Here is a 13059-nt window from a genome sequence, read left to right as displayed (position 1 = left end):
CTGTTTGCCACACTCGGCTGATCACAAGGAGGGTGACGAGGTTTCTCAACCTGCTGGGCCCTCAGCCTCTGTGGTCTGGGGGATGGGGGGAAGGACTCGTCTTAAGAAGCCTCTCTCTGGAGTAATAGCAACACTGTGCACAGAGTGCCCGAGCCGGAGGGGAGACCCCCTAGTGGTGGAGTTTCAAGCAGGTGGCAAGGGCCCTGGTCTGGATAGGATGCCTCAGGGAAGCAGTTTCTGAGAGAAGGTGGACCGAGAAACAGCTAAGGATATCACTGCCATTTCAGGATGGAGCTTAGAGTAGAGACGAAATGAGAGCCCAAGGGGTTAAGTCAGTGCCTGAGACGGGCCCCGCCACACCCAGTGACTTAAGAGAGACATTCACTGGACCCGATGGGAGAGAGAGGTGGTGGGCTCTCCCATTTCTCCGGGGACACTGGAATGTGGGGAATCGCCATGCTTTAAGTCACCCAGGGACCCAGGCAGCCTCCCCACCCCCACCCCTGGGAGTGACCGAAGCCGTTCCTTCTTCCTGGCCCTGGCACACAGTTCTCAGGTGACCCAGCAGACCCCTTCATGCTTCTACAGGGTGGCTGCAGGGTCCTCAGTGCCTGCCTATGAATGTCTGTGAAGGGATAGAGAACTGATTTGATTTAAGCTAGATACAAGGAAGGACTTCTTGATGCCCCTGGGGCAGGCTGAGCTGACAGCTGGATGCTAATGGAGGTGAGACAGATCCTCAGAAGGGCCGACAGGTGGAGGGAGAGGACCCCAGGCCTCCCAGCTTCCTCCAGAAGCCAGTTCCTGCCTGCCCGCAGGGCTCCAGTGCACCCCAGCTGGGACGCCCATTTTATTTTCAGGTATAGGAGGTATGTGCCCGTGTGAAGGCTGGCTGTTGAAATGTAGAACACCTGCATGTATGTACGCGTGTGTGATAGGCGAGGGCACATGTGCACAGTATGGCTCGGGAGTCACTTCAGGGACTTAAGAACTCTTCTAGAGTATGGAGCCAGAGGCCATCGGCTTTAGAAGGGGCTAAAGAGATTGCCTTTTAGGCCGTGGAGAGGGCGGCTCACCTCCCCTTCTTCACTAGCCCCTTGTGGAGTGGCGACTCCCAGGCCAAGGCGTTCAGGGAACCGCTGGAGAGGGGTGCTAGTCCCTGACCTTGAGACCTGGGGGTGAGGAGTTGAGGAGGGTCGGGGAAGGGGGGTGCCTGGAGGAGAGGGTGGAGAGTGTTGGAGTTTGAGAGATAGAGCGATGGCAGGGTCATGGCCTCCACAGATGGGGCCCCGGGGCAGACCTGGGTCTACCGCCTCAGTCTGGGGTCCCTGTGGCACTAGCTAGGCTCTGGCACTGTCTGTCCCCCTCCTTGAGAACCCAGGGCAAGGAGCTCCCCGCCCCCTTGCCCCAGCCAGGCCAGGCTGCAGCCCTGTGCTCCAGGGTCTCAGGCAAGTCCAGCTCCTACCAGAGCACCTGAGCTGTCAGCACGGTGTCCCTCTGCTGACCTGACGGACCCAGGGCCTGCACGGAGACCCTGGACGCCGCAGACCAGGGGCGCTACGCACTCACACGTGCGTCCTCCCTGATCAGTAGGGTAAGGAACTGGAACAGGTGTGATTCAAACTGCCAGCCTGGTTACTAGTTATTGCGCTTGAGGGGGCTCCAGCCTCGGCCCTAACCTCCTCTTGGCTCCACTTGGAGGGCCATGCAGGGTCCTGAACTGGAAAGAGAGCAGGGCAGGGTGTGGTGAGGGCAGTGTTCCTGGCAGGGACGGCCCACGAAGCTTGGGGCAGACCCAAGGTCATCTCTCCCCAACATTGGCCCTTGGAGGGTCTCTGAGGCCCTCTGGTTCAGCTAAGCTATTGTGCAGACAGGGAAGTCGAGGCCCCATGGATAGAGAGGTCCTCTCCTTCTGTGTCGCAGCTTGCTCAGCCCTCTAGGAAGGGCAGAGGAGAAAAGAGCAGAGGTGGGGAGGTCAGGAAAACGGGAGGCAGGATCTGGGGTAGTGAGGCATGTGACACTGCTTACCCAGCAAATGTTGTCTAAGCCATTGGCCAGAGAGGCCATGTGTCAGCCTTGCCCTCAGCAGTGGTGGCCTCACTGAGAATGGACTGTGACCTGCACTGTGTCTCATTTGGATCCTCACAGGGCCTGGCAAGATGGGTGCTATTATCCCCACTTCATAGATACACAAACCGGGGCCCAAAGGTAGGCCTTCCTGGGCATATGGATAGGTAGGGACAGCGCCTGCCCCAAGGGGACGCACACCTGCTCCCGGTGAGGGCGTCTCCCACAAGGGCACACTCTCGGCAAGGCTTTCCTCACCACCAGAAGGCAGAGCTGAGACCAGCTCCTGGGGGAGGGCGGGACACTTGTCTGTTGGACTCCAGACTTCCTGGTTTGTTCCCTGTGCTAGCCGAGAATGTCTTCTGTAAGTCTGACCACAGTCCCTCATGCTTTGAGACTCCACCACTCTCGTGTGATCTTGTCAATCCAGAGGCCCCACTGGGGTTCTCTTCTCTTCTTGGTTCTGGGGAGGTCTCGGGGTTCGGGCACCGGGCCCTGCAGCCTGGCCAGCTCCTGAGGGCCGGGTAGACCGGCCCACCCCAGCCTGCCCCCCTAGGCCTATTTGCCAGTGTCCACCTGTGCCCAGCATTGCTGTTTTCATCACAGCCCCTGCCCGGCTCATTTCTACTAAACTTCTTTGGCATCTGAAGGGCCTCTTTTTCCACTCTCTTTGCCCATAATCACCCCCCTAAACCTGTCCTTATCTCCCCAGTCTCTCCCTGCAGTGCCCAGCACCACAGTGAGCAGGCAGCCAGGTTCAGGTACAGCTCAGGGCCTCTCCTCCCTCCCTCCCCCCTGTCTTGGGAAGGGGTAGGTGCCACATCCCTGTCTCTGTGGATTTCCCTGCTCCCAAACCAAACATGGGGTTTGGTTGAGAACTAGGGGCAGACTCTCAAGCCCTTTAAGGCTCTCCCCACCCCCATCCCTCCACCATATCCACTCAGACTAGGAAGACCTGGGTTCACCCTGAAATGTGATGCTCAGAGGCCCAGATCTTGCTTCTTATGCACCCCCCCCACCACACACACACACCAGGCTCTAACTTTGTCCTCATCCCAAAAGAAGCTGACCTTTGATCAAGGTGAGCAGGGAAGCAGGTGGCTTTTTACTTTTTTTTCTTTAAAGTTTATTTATTTTTGAGAGAGACACACATACAGAGCACAAATGGGGGAGGGGCAGAAAGAGAGAGGAGACACAGAATCCAAAGCAGAGCTCTGTCAGCACAGACCCCAAAGCGGAGCTTGAACCCATGAACCATGAGATCGTGACCAGAGCCGAAGTTGAACATTTCACCAACTGAGCCACCAACTGTGCCCCATCGAGGTGGCTTTTTAAACTAATGCATACTAAGGTGGGAGTGACTGATAGCAATTTATCCTACCTATGGTATTTGGATTTGAACAGAGGAGCATTCTAGCAGTAATGTTAATAACAAAAATAACCACTAACCTGTAGTTTTTACTTTGTGTCAGGCAGTGTTGTTAACACTGTACATGTATTAAGTCATTTAATTGATCCACTAGCCTAGATGCATTTCTAAACTGGTTAGAAGATAAGGAAAGAATATTGAGGGGCAGGAGGAGAATAAGGAAGCAGGAGGCAGACCTCTATCTCCTCTCAACCTCCCTCCCAGCTCCCACTTAGTGTAGAGAAGATTCTAGTTGCTTGCACTGCAAACCGTGAAAGGCATTTGCTTGAGGTCACCTTGACAGGGCAAGGGAGCCTCTGCTTCTCCCTGGGGCTCACAGCTCTCCCATCAGATGGCTGGGAGGGTGGTACCCCAGGCTAGGCAGCCTGCCCCGCTCCCACCGATCTCTGAGCACCCTTTAGAAAGTCCCTTGGTGCTAAGAGTCATCACACAGGCCGCTGAGGAGTCAAAGGCAGCATCCTCTGTGGTCTCTGAACCCCTTCAGCCCTCATGTGGCTGAGCAGCTGCCTGGCCTTCTGACCGTACCCTCGACTCTGCTCCAGGCTAGGCATGCCCTAGAGCCCAGCTCTAAGTTTGGTTTAATGTGAGCCTCAAATAAACCCTGCAGGGTGAGTGGAGCTGGGATGAGGGTCCGCATTGTGCAGGTGGAAAGACCAAGGCTCAGAGAAGAGAAGTAACTGTGCTGAATCTTCCTATCCAGAAGGATGATCTAATAAACTGTTTCTGAAGTGAGGGGTGAGGAGAGTCTCTTGTACCCTAAACAGGGACGCTCACCACTTCAAACAAATGAATGTGAGGTAATGGTGGCGTTTTAAGCCCTGTCCCATTGCGTCTTCACCACGCTGTTCCCTTGATCCTTTGGGCACCCCCTGTTGGAGGAGGCTGAGTAACTGCTCCTAGACCACCCCTCCCACCTCACCCCAGCCTCTCCCACCTGCCAGCTTTCAAGGTCAGGCTGCCTGGAATTCCGCAACTGATTTGGGAGACTTCTACTGTAAATCTCCCAGCATGGCCTGCTTTTCCAGTGCAGCTGGCTGCCACATCCCATGGCGCATTTCTCACAGCCTACCCTAATGGTAACCAGTCACCTATGCTCTGTGGGAAGGTGGCTGGCCCCTCTGCTTCTCCCCACCCCACACTCCTGAGGGCAGGGCCCCGGGGACTCTGAACTCAGACAAAAGTAATATAGTTGTGAACTGAACTCAACCACCATCTGCTGTGTGGTGTCAAGCAAACCACTTCCCTTCTCTGAGCCTCTGTGTCCACACCCAGGACATGGATCAAGGTCAGGTGGCCTTGAGGATCCAGTGTGACAATGTGTGGGAGCTGGCTCTGTGGTGAAGGTTCCCATGGGACCCATCCTTGGGAATCCCCGGGGTGGAGGAGCCCAGAATAGGGCATGATTGTACCTGCTTCTCATCAAGTCAGGGAGGACTTCTCAGAGGAAGTGGCATTTGGTTTGGCCCTGAAAAGATGACCAGACTCCCCACATTTGGGGATGAGGACAGTGGTGGATGGTGTACTGGGGGTGACAAGGAGGGGCCCCCAAGGAGGCATGACCAGCCTGGGGCCTTAGGGTTCCTAAGTGGCATTTCTTACTTGCTTGAACATATCAAGCCCCTGCTTCTACCCTTCAGTGGCTCCCTGAGGCCCTTGGGCTAAAACCCATGCTCCCTCAGGAAGCCTCAGGGACCTGGCAATAGCTAGTCACTGCCAGCTTCAGGCATGCAGGCCACTGCCCTTGCCCCAAGCCTCCAGCCCTGGTGAATTTCTTTTTCCTTCTCTATAGATGTACAAGCTGCCGCCTGATTGGACTCTTTGATCAAACAACATCCCACTCCCTTCCAGGGCCACCAGGCATTATGTGATATGCATTCCCGCCCCCCCCAGCCTGCCCCCTCTCTCAGGGTCCCAGCCCCTCAAGTCGAGTCCTCCTGTTTGGGGCTCAGCTCAAATATGCCTAGCTTACAGTACTACTTGAAAGTAGTACAGCTGAAGTCCCACCGGGTAACAGGTATCCCGCTTTGCCCAGGCCTAGGGCTCTTCCAGAAAACTCACTGTTGAAACCAGGACAGTGCCAGGCACCCAGGGTGGTCAGTCATGCTAACTGACCCCTAGCCCCTGCCTTCTGGGCTGCCTGAGTTCGAATTTCCTTACCACTTTCCCTCTGGAAGACCAGCCTTTCCATGTGCTTTTCCTCCCATGGATCAGCCACCGTCCCCACCGCTGGCCTTGAGCTGCTGGAGAGCAGAAGGGCGCTCGCATGTCTGTCCAGCACTAAAGCCCGTGTACCCAGAAGTATGCCCCCACCAGACCCTGCTCAGTTAGTTTGTTCGGTGAATGAGTGAGGGGCATGGACTTGGACGTGTACAAATGTCTTTTCCTCTCTGGCCTGAGTGTCCTCACCAGGGAGGTGGGCTCTGGGTGTCTCGGGAAGGGCTCCGGGCCCCGAGCCCCCCACAAGCAGCAAGTAGGAGAAGAAGGGCAGAACCCAGCTCAGTGAGGGCCCGCGGGTGGGCAAGGGTGGCAAGGTGGGGCAGTGCAGCTGAGAGAGGGCCAAGCGTCCCAGCCCTCACCTTCCTAGATGTGCCACCATCACCTGAGGGCCATTTCTGGACCAGGCTGTTGGGCCAGACCCGGGGTTGGGGGTGTCCAGAGTGATGGCTCCGACTGCCAAGCCCCACTCCCCTCCCACCCCCGGGAACAGATGGCCCAAGCTTGGGCGGGCGGCAAAGACGGGGACTGGCATTTGTGTATGTGTGTGGTTTTTTAAAAATCTGACACATTTTTGTCACGTCTTGGTGCATCAGAACAGTAAAGGAGGCGGGAGTGTGAGAATGTTTTAACTTGCAACTTTGTATCAGCTCCAGTTTCTCTGGGCCTCCTCCCCCTCCCCTGGGCCCCCGCGGCGGAGCCTCAAAGCCCATCTGTTCCTGAATCCCTGCTCCCCCCACCCACATCCATCCATCTATCCATCCATCCATCCATCCATCCATCCATCCATCCATCCATCCACCCATCCATCCCTCCATCCATCTCTCCATCCATCCCTCCATCCTTCCTTCCTTCCTTCCTGTCAGCTGAGGGGAAGAGAGAATCAGGAAGCAGCTTGATACTCCCAAGAGGACCCTCGGCAGGAAGGCAGGGGACCTGTTTCAGGCCTTAAGCTTGACCCCAGACTTGCTGTGTGATCTTGTGTAGTTCTGGACCCTCTCTAGGCCCTGTCTATGTGCTCCTAAAGGGTCAGGCCCATTGCCTTTGGGGCTCCATGACTCTGACACTCCTAGAAACATCTGGGGAGAGGGATTAGAAATGGGGAGAATACTGGAGGAATCAAGGCAGGGAAGATTTGGGGTTCAGAGCAGCCAGAGCTGATGGGCCCAAGGTGGCCGAGGGAACACATTCATGAAGCCAGACTGAGTAGATCCCAATCTTCACTCCCATCCGGTTGGAGGCTTGGGTTCCTCACAACCTCAGTCCCTCCCCCACCTAGCCCACTCGGGGTGGTTCTTCGAAGGGGATCCAGGGCTGCCCAGGTCGGAGCTGGGGAGGGGGAAGGAGCCAGGTAGGAGTATCCGGAACCCAGACGCCTCTCTGCTGCCCTGCTGTGCTGGTGGGTCCTGCAGGGCTCGGGAAAGGAAACGGGGTGAGTGCCAGGTCCTAGAAGATTTGCTTCTCAGCCGCCAGCCCTGCTGTCCCCAAGCCTGCCTGGCACTAGCTTCCATTTCATTAGTCACGGACATGCCAACTGGCCTGGAAAACCAGGAGTCCACACAACAGGCTGGTGGGGGCTGCCCTGGGCACTGGGAACTGTCAGGAGCATGAAGGAGTGGCGCCCGGGGCAGCACGGTCATGGCAAGGGCCCAAGCCTCACGTCCTCCTTCTGCAGCTCAGAGACCGGGGCTGCTGGGTGCCTGTGCCGTGGCCTGGGGTGGCGCGGCTCAGGTAGCCGCCAGGGGCACAGAAACCAGCCCCGCGCCATCCCGTAACCCACACCCCTGCACACCTAACACAGCACTCCCCAAGTCCAGCACATGTATCAGGGAGCAAGGGCGGGAGCGAACAGAAGGCAGAGCGGGTTGTCATCACCTGTCCCGTGGACCCTGTTCCTCCTCCCCCCATCCGAGACTGCACTAGATCACTGCTGACCACAGAGGTCCCCCACAGTCAGGGCTGAGGCAGCTCCTGAATGTTGCCCCTACCTGTCTGCTCCTTGGGTAGGGCCTGGGACAGCTGGATGGCCAGCTCCCCCCCCAAAACCCCCCCGTGAGAGTCCCTGCAGGAGATGGGCCCAGCAGCTCAGGGGCATGGGCTCAGGCCAGGGCAAATGGCGACCAAGTAAACCAGCATCACCCCTTTGCGGCCCAGGGCCCAGACCCCAGGGCCCAGCTGAGTCAGTGCCATTTGAATCTCACCATATGGGCGCGGGGTGGGTGCAGGGGGAGGAGCCGGGGTTGCCATGAGAACACGCACGCTGGCATTTCCTCTTTTGGGGAAGCTGAACCGTATTTTGCAGGCAGTGTAGGCTTATGAATCCCATTTCTCTGTGTTTTTTAGGAAGGGAAAAAGGGCAGGGGAAGGGGGTGGAAAGACAAGGAGGGAGGGAGATGGAGGGAGGCAGAGGGAACAATGGGGGCTCTCTGGAGCTCTTAGGGGTTGATCAGGGGCTCGTGTTCCCCAGAACTGAGCCCAAGGCCAAAGTGGGGGCTGGTGTCCCCTCTGACCCCTTGTCCAGGCCTTCGGTAAACCTTCTCCTTTCAACACGCAACCCCACGCCCTGCCTGGTTTCAAGGCAACTACGTGGCCCCTATGAAGATAGGTTCCCTATCTTCATCCTCTGAGTGCCCACTCTGTGGATAGTGACACTGGGCAGAGGAGGCAGGAGACCCAGAGAGCAGGCATCTGTTCTAACCCGAGTGTGTCACAGACTCCTCAGGCTTGAGTAGCTTGGCAATGGGATTCCACATGTCTGGGTGGACAGACGTGGAAGGCTGCGTGGAGAGCAGGGAATCGTGCAGGGGTGGGGCTCGGAGGGTGCAGAGAGCTGAAAAGAGAGGGCTGTTTCCACCCATCCATCTGGTAAGGGATTGGGGGGGTGGATATGCTAAGAATACAGGCTTTGGGGGCAGACAGATCTGGGTGTGAATCTGGCCCCATCTCTTCATACCTGTGGCATCTCTGGCAAATGAGCTTCCTCAAGCCTCTATTTCCTCCTTCTTTACAATGGGGGTGCTAGCCCCTGCCTCGTAGGTTTCCTGCGGTGCTCACCACAGTGGAGGGACTAGAGCAGACCTCGTTAGGTGGCAGCTGCCACCGGCCTTATCACTCAGGACATGGTCCCTGGCATTGGCTGGGGGCACAGGGATGAGTTAATGTGGTCCCGGGCCTGGAGGGGTGCTCGCCCTGAGCAAAGGTGTGGCCATGGCCATGTTCTGGGGAGGCGGCCTTGTAGAGAGGAGCTGTCCAGACAGGGAAGAAGAGTGGGATGGCAGGAAGATGGCTGTGGGTGACAACTCAGGGCCTTGGGGCCTAGGGGCAGAACCAGGCCCCAGGCAGGCCCAGGCCACGTGGGCCACTCTACAGCAGAACTGCCACATGTGCAGAGTCTCTGGCTGTCCCCCAGCTCCTTCTGCTGGAGGCCTTGCCTGTCACATCTGGGGCACCAGCCTTCCTTCTGGGGAGGCCCCTTCCAGATCCCTGGGCCATCCTTTCCCGACTATAAATGGGGTTACAGACTGCTCTCCTTCCCTCCTCCAGGGGCTGAGTAGGGCAAGCGAGCAAGCTTCCTTTAGGATGTGTCTAGAGAAGACAGAGGAGGGGAGTCTGGCTTATCCCCGTTGAGCAGGGGGTGGGGGAGGGGCAGCGGGGACAGTGGGGGGCCTCCTTGGCTCTGGGAGCTGCCCCTGGCCTTTGTGGAGCCCAAGCATCCAGTCCTAGGTGCCAAGTCTTTACATCTTGTTTCATCCTTCCAATAACTAGGGAAGTTGGTGATTCCAGAGAAGACCCAGGCTCAGAGGAGAGTAACTAGCCCTAAGTCATCCAGCTAGGGATTAGAACCCAGGCCTGCCTAGCTCTGGAACCCTATCTATGACCCCTTCTGGCCTCTCCAGTGGGCCACCAGGAGGGGTTGCAGGGACACTGCACACAGCAAAGACAGGGAGATGAGGACAAATGGATGCTGAGCCCAAGTCCCCACTGGCTGGAGTCTGACCTCACCTATCCCGCCTGGGGTGATCCCAGGACCCCGATTTAGGAAGAGCACAGTCTTGCTCTGAATTCACTCTGCCTCCCCAGCAAATTAATTGAACCTCTCTCAGCCTCCTTTTCCTCATCCAGGAAATGGGGAATAGAGCGGCACTGTATCAGTCTTAAAAATCTCAGAGATTTGGGGCACCTAGGTGGCTCAGTAGGTTAAGGTTCCGACTTTGGCTCAGGTCATGATCTTGCAGTTCGTGGGTTCCAGCCCCGCGTCAGGCTCTATGCTGACAGCTAGCTCAGAGCCAGGAGCCTGTTTCAGATTCTGTGTCTCCCTCTCTCTCTGACCCTCCCTGCTCAGGCTGTCAATCTCTCTCTCTCTCTCTCTCTCTCTCTCTCTCCCTCTCAGAAATAAATAAAACATTTTTTAAAATCTCAGAGATTTAAAACAGCTAAAGTGCATTGTTTTGCCCTGATTGCAATAGGGGGAAGGGGGGGGACATCTATCAGACCCTAGGCCAAATGAGCTGCCCCGTCTCAGCATGAGCACCCAAAATTCCAGACAGCAGGAAGAGGCCTGGCCCAGGCCACGCTGGCTCTTAAACTCCCTCTTCTAAGTGATGCAGGTAACTTTCACCACATCGGCCGAAGTGAGTCACGTGGCCATGGCCAGCCTCAGGGGGGCTAGGGAAGCACGTTCCTTCCCACCTGCTTAAAGGAGGAAGACTGGGATCTTAGCAGACATCCCTTCCTGATGACGACAGGCGCCTGCCCCACAGGGCCGCCCAGGGCATACGGTGTGCTGAGGGGAATGGGGACCCTGGCGCACAGAAAGCCATCAAATAAATGCTCTGCTCTTTTTTAGCCTTCACTCCCAGCTCCTAGGAGATCTACACCCTGTTCTCTTTCCTGGCTGTCTTCCCGAATGGGCCATCAAAGTTGATGGACAGCCCCTACCTTGCGGGTGAAGACCTTTGCTTCTGTGACAGAGAGGTTGGTGCCTTTCCCAGGGGTATGTGGCTTGGTGGCAGCAGAGCCAAGAATGGGCAGACAGACTCCCTCACTCCCAGCTGGGCTCCCCCCTCCCAGGGCCTCTTTTAACAAATGAAAAAAAGCAGCAGATACCAGTAATACCTTGACTTTATTAAGGGCTTCATAAGGTCCAGATCAAATTACATCTCCTACAATCGAACAGCAAATTCAATTCTGTTCAACAAATGTTCTGTTCTACACTGAGAGGGCCCGGGGTGGTCTGGGCAGCCCACCAGGCTTTGACCCCGCCTCTCCCTCAGCACCTTCTCTCATCCCTCAGGAAGATGCCATCCTCTCTGGCTGGAACTTTGAGTCTGTCCTGGAGTCTAAGATAAACCCAAGATGGGTAACGGAGGCCAGGGGAGGTGGGCGGCAGGGGGAGAGGAGACAGTGGGCAGGGACAGTGACTTGGGCCTTGGGCCACTTGAGCAACCTAAGGCTGTGTGTCCTTGGGCAAGTCCCTTTCCCTCTTTAGCTTTCAGGCTCCCCCAACTAAGAGAGTGGCCTAGGTCCTCATCCCTAAATCTAATGTAGGGTTCTGAGAGCTTCTTTACCAACCAGCCTTTCCTCCTCCCCAAAGCTAGGTGGCTGGTGTGGGGGGGCAAGCCTTACCCATCCACCCCATCCTTTGCTCTGCACTCAGTGGGCCTGTTAGACCCCAGCCTCCCCTAGCTCCTAGTCAGAGGAGACAGACAAGTAAACAGGCAAAGACCAGATGATGTGACAGAGGCACACTCCCTCCAGGGAGGCTCATTGGTTAGCAGTCATTGACACAAACCAGAGAGGCTGTAGGTTGAGGCCAATTTCCCACTTTGGTCCCACCATTGACCACCGCTGAGCTGGAGAAATCCAGGAGGACTCCCTGGTGAAGAAGGAAGGGGAGCAGTTTCCAGGTAGAGAATGCCAGAAGCAGCGGCTTGGAGGTGGAGTGTGTCTGGAGTGGGTATGAGTGACATTATTGGGGGCATATACTGACATGGGGAAATGTGATTTCTGTGTTCTAGCAACACACACACACACACACACACACACACACACACACACACACTATCTCTCTCTTTGTACGGCGGCAGCCACAGGCAAGAGATGTTGGGGTTGTTCAGGACACAAGAGCTGTCAGCCAGGATTTCATAGTGCAGGGAAGGGATGCTTCTGGAAGGCCCAGAGAGGCTTCTGAGGCCCTCAGGGACTGTGCAGAGGGACCCCTCTCCCCGATGAATCAATAGTGGCAACAAGAACAGTCGTAACTCTTTCTGGCACTTTACCATTAATGAAACACTTTGGTATCTGTCATCTTACTGGATCCTCACCACGGCCCTGTGAGGGCTGCCCTGTGCCACTGACTCCCTGATTCACCGAGAAGGCGAGATTTGCCCAAAGCTGGTGGATCCATGATGTGCGCTCATGCCGTTTGACTCCATGGTATATTCGTGCCGCTTTTCAGGAATCACAGGGACCTTCCTTAAAGAGACATCTCCTCGGCGGAGAGATGGGCCAGGGCTCTAGCATGAAGGGGGAGCAGATTCTAAACATCCTGCCCTGTGGCTTTCCTTGACTTCTCACGTTTGAGAGGTTTCCCGAGCCCACTCTTGCTCAGCCTTCTATGCAGACTCCCCAAGGTCCTGGACAAACCCAGAGGCCCACAGACCTTAAGCCCAAATTATGGCGGGGCCTCTTTCCCCCAGTAAGACTGGGCAGTTCGCCGGATCAGGGGGTCAGCCCGGCCCTGCCCCACAGTCTCTAGATCCGCTTCCTGGAGTTACTCCTCCATTAGGGCCTCCTGAGTTTGTCTGTGCTTATTCTCCCTCTGAAGCTGTTTAGAAAGCATAGCTTCAAGCTGGGAGGCTAGCATGTGCTTCGGAATCCTTGCTTATTAAGTTGGAGCACAACTTAAATCTAAACACCTAGGTGCAGTGTGGTGCTTTCCTAGTAGAAATTGACTGTCATTGGTTACTACTTGATACAAATTTGGGCTTTTGTCATTTGGCCTTAAGAAGGAACATTTTCCAGATTTGCATATTTTCCAGATTTGGGTTGCAAAAACTCTGCGAGTGCCTTGGGCCCCGTGGTATTAAGGTTGCTGTGACTTCCTGGGCCTGTCACTTCCTCATCTCCACTTTTAGGTTAGTTTAGTTTCTTTTTCTCTCTCTCTCTCTTTTTTTTTTTATAGTAATCTCTACACCCAACGTGGGGCTTGAACCCACGACCCGAAGATCAAGAGTGACACGCTCTTCTGACTGAGCCAGCCAGGCACTCCATTCGGTTCGGTTTCTTTAGCTGCCTCGCTGTTTCAACACCAGCCGGCAAATGATCAGAGAGATGGTGTCTCCTTAGAG

General features: G+C 56.0%; 1 protein-coding gene across 1 annotated transcript in view; it reads left to right on the top strand.

Annotated features, from left to right (window-relative positions):
* LINGO1 (leucine rich repeat and Ig domain containing 1) overlaps positions 1 to 13059 on the top strand; it is a 76394-nt gene that overhangs the window by 27403 nt on the left and 35932 nt on the right. The gene's annotated exons all lie outside the window — the stretch shown is intronic.

Source organism: Hyaena hyaena, unplaced genomic scaffold (assembly GCF_003009895.1).
Source record: "Hyaena hyaena isolate Hyena2069 unplaced genomic scaffold, ASM300989v1 scaffold_137, whole genome shotgun sequence".
NCBI classification, from domain to species: domain Eukaryota; kingdom Metazoa; phylum Chordata; class Mammalia; order Carnivora; family Hyaenidae; genus Hyaena; species Hyaena hyaena.
This window is presented reverse-complemented; position numbering and strand designations above follow the sequence as displayed.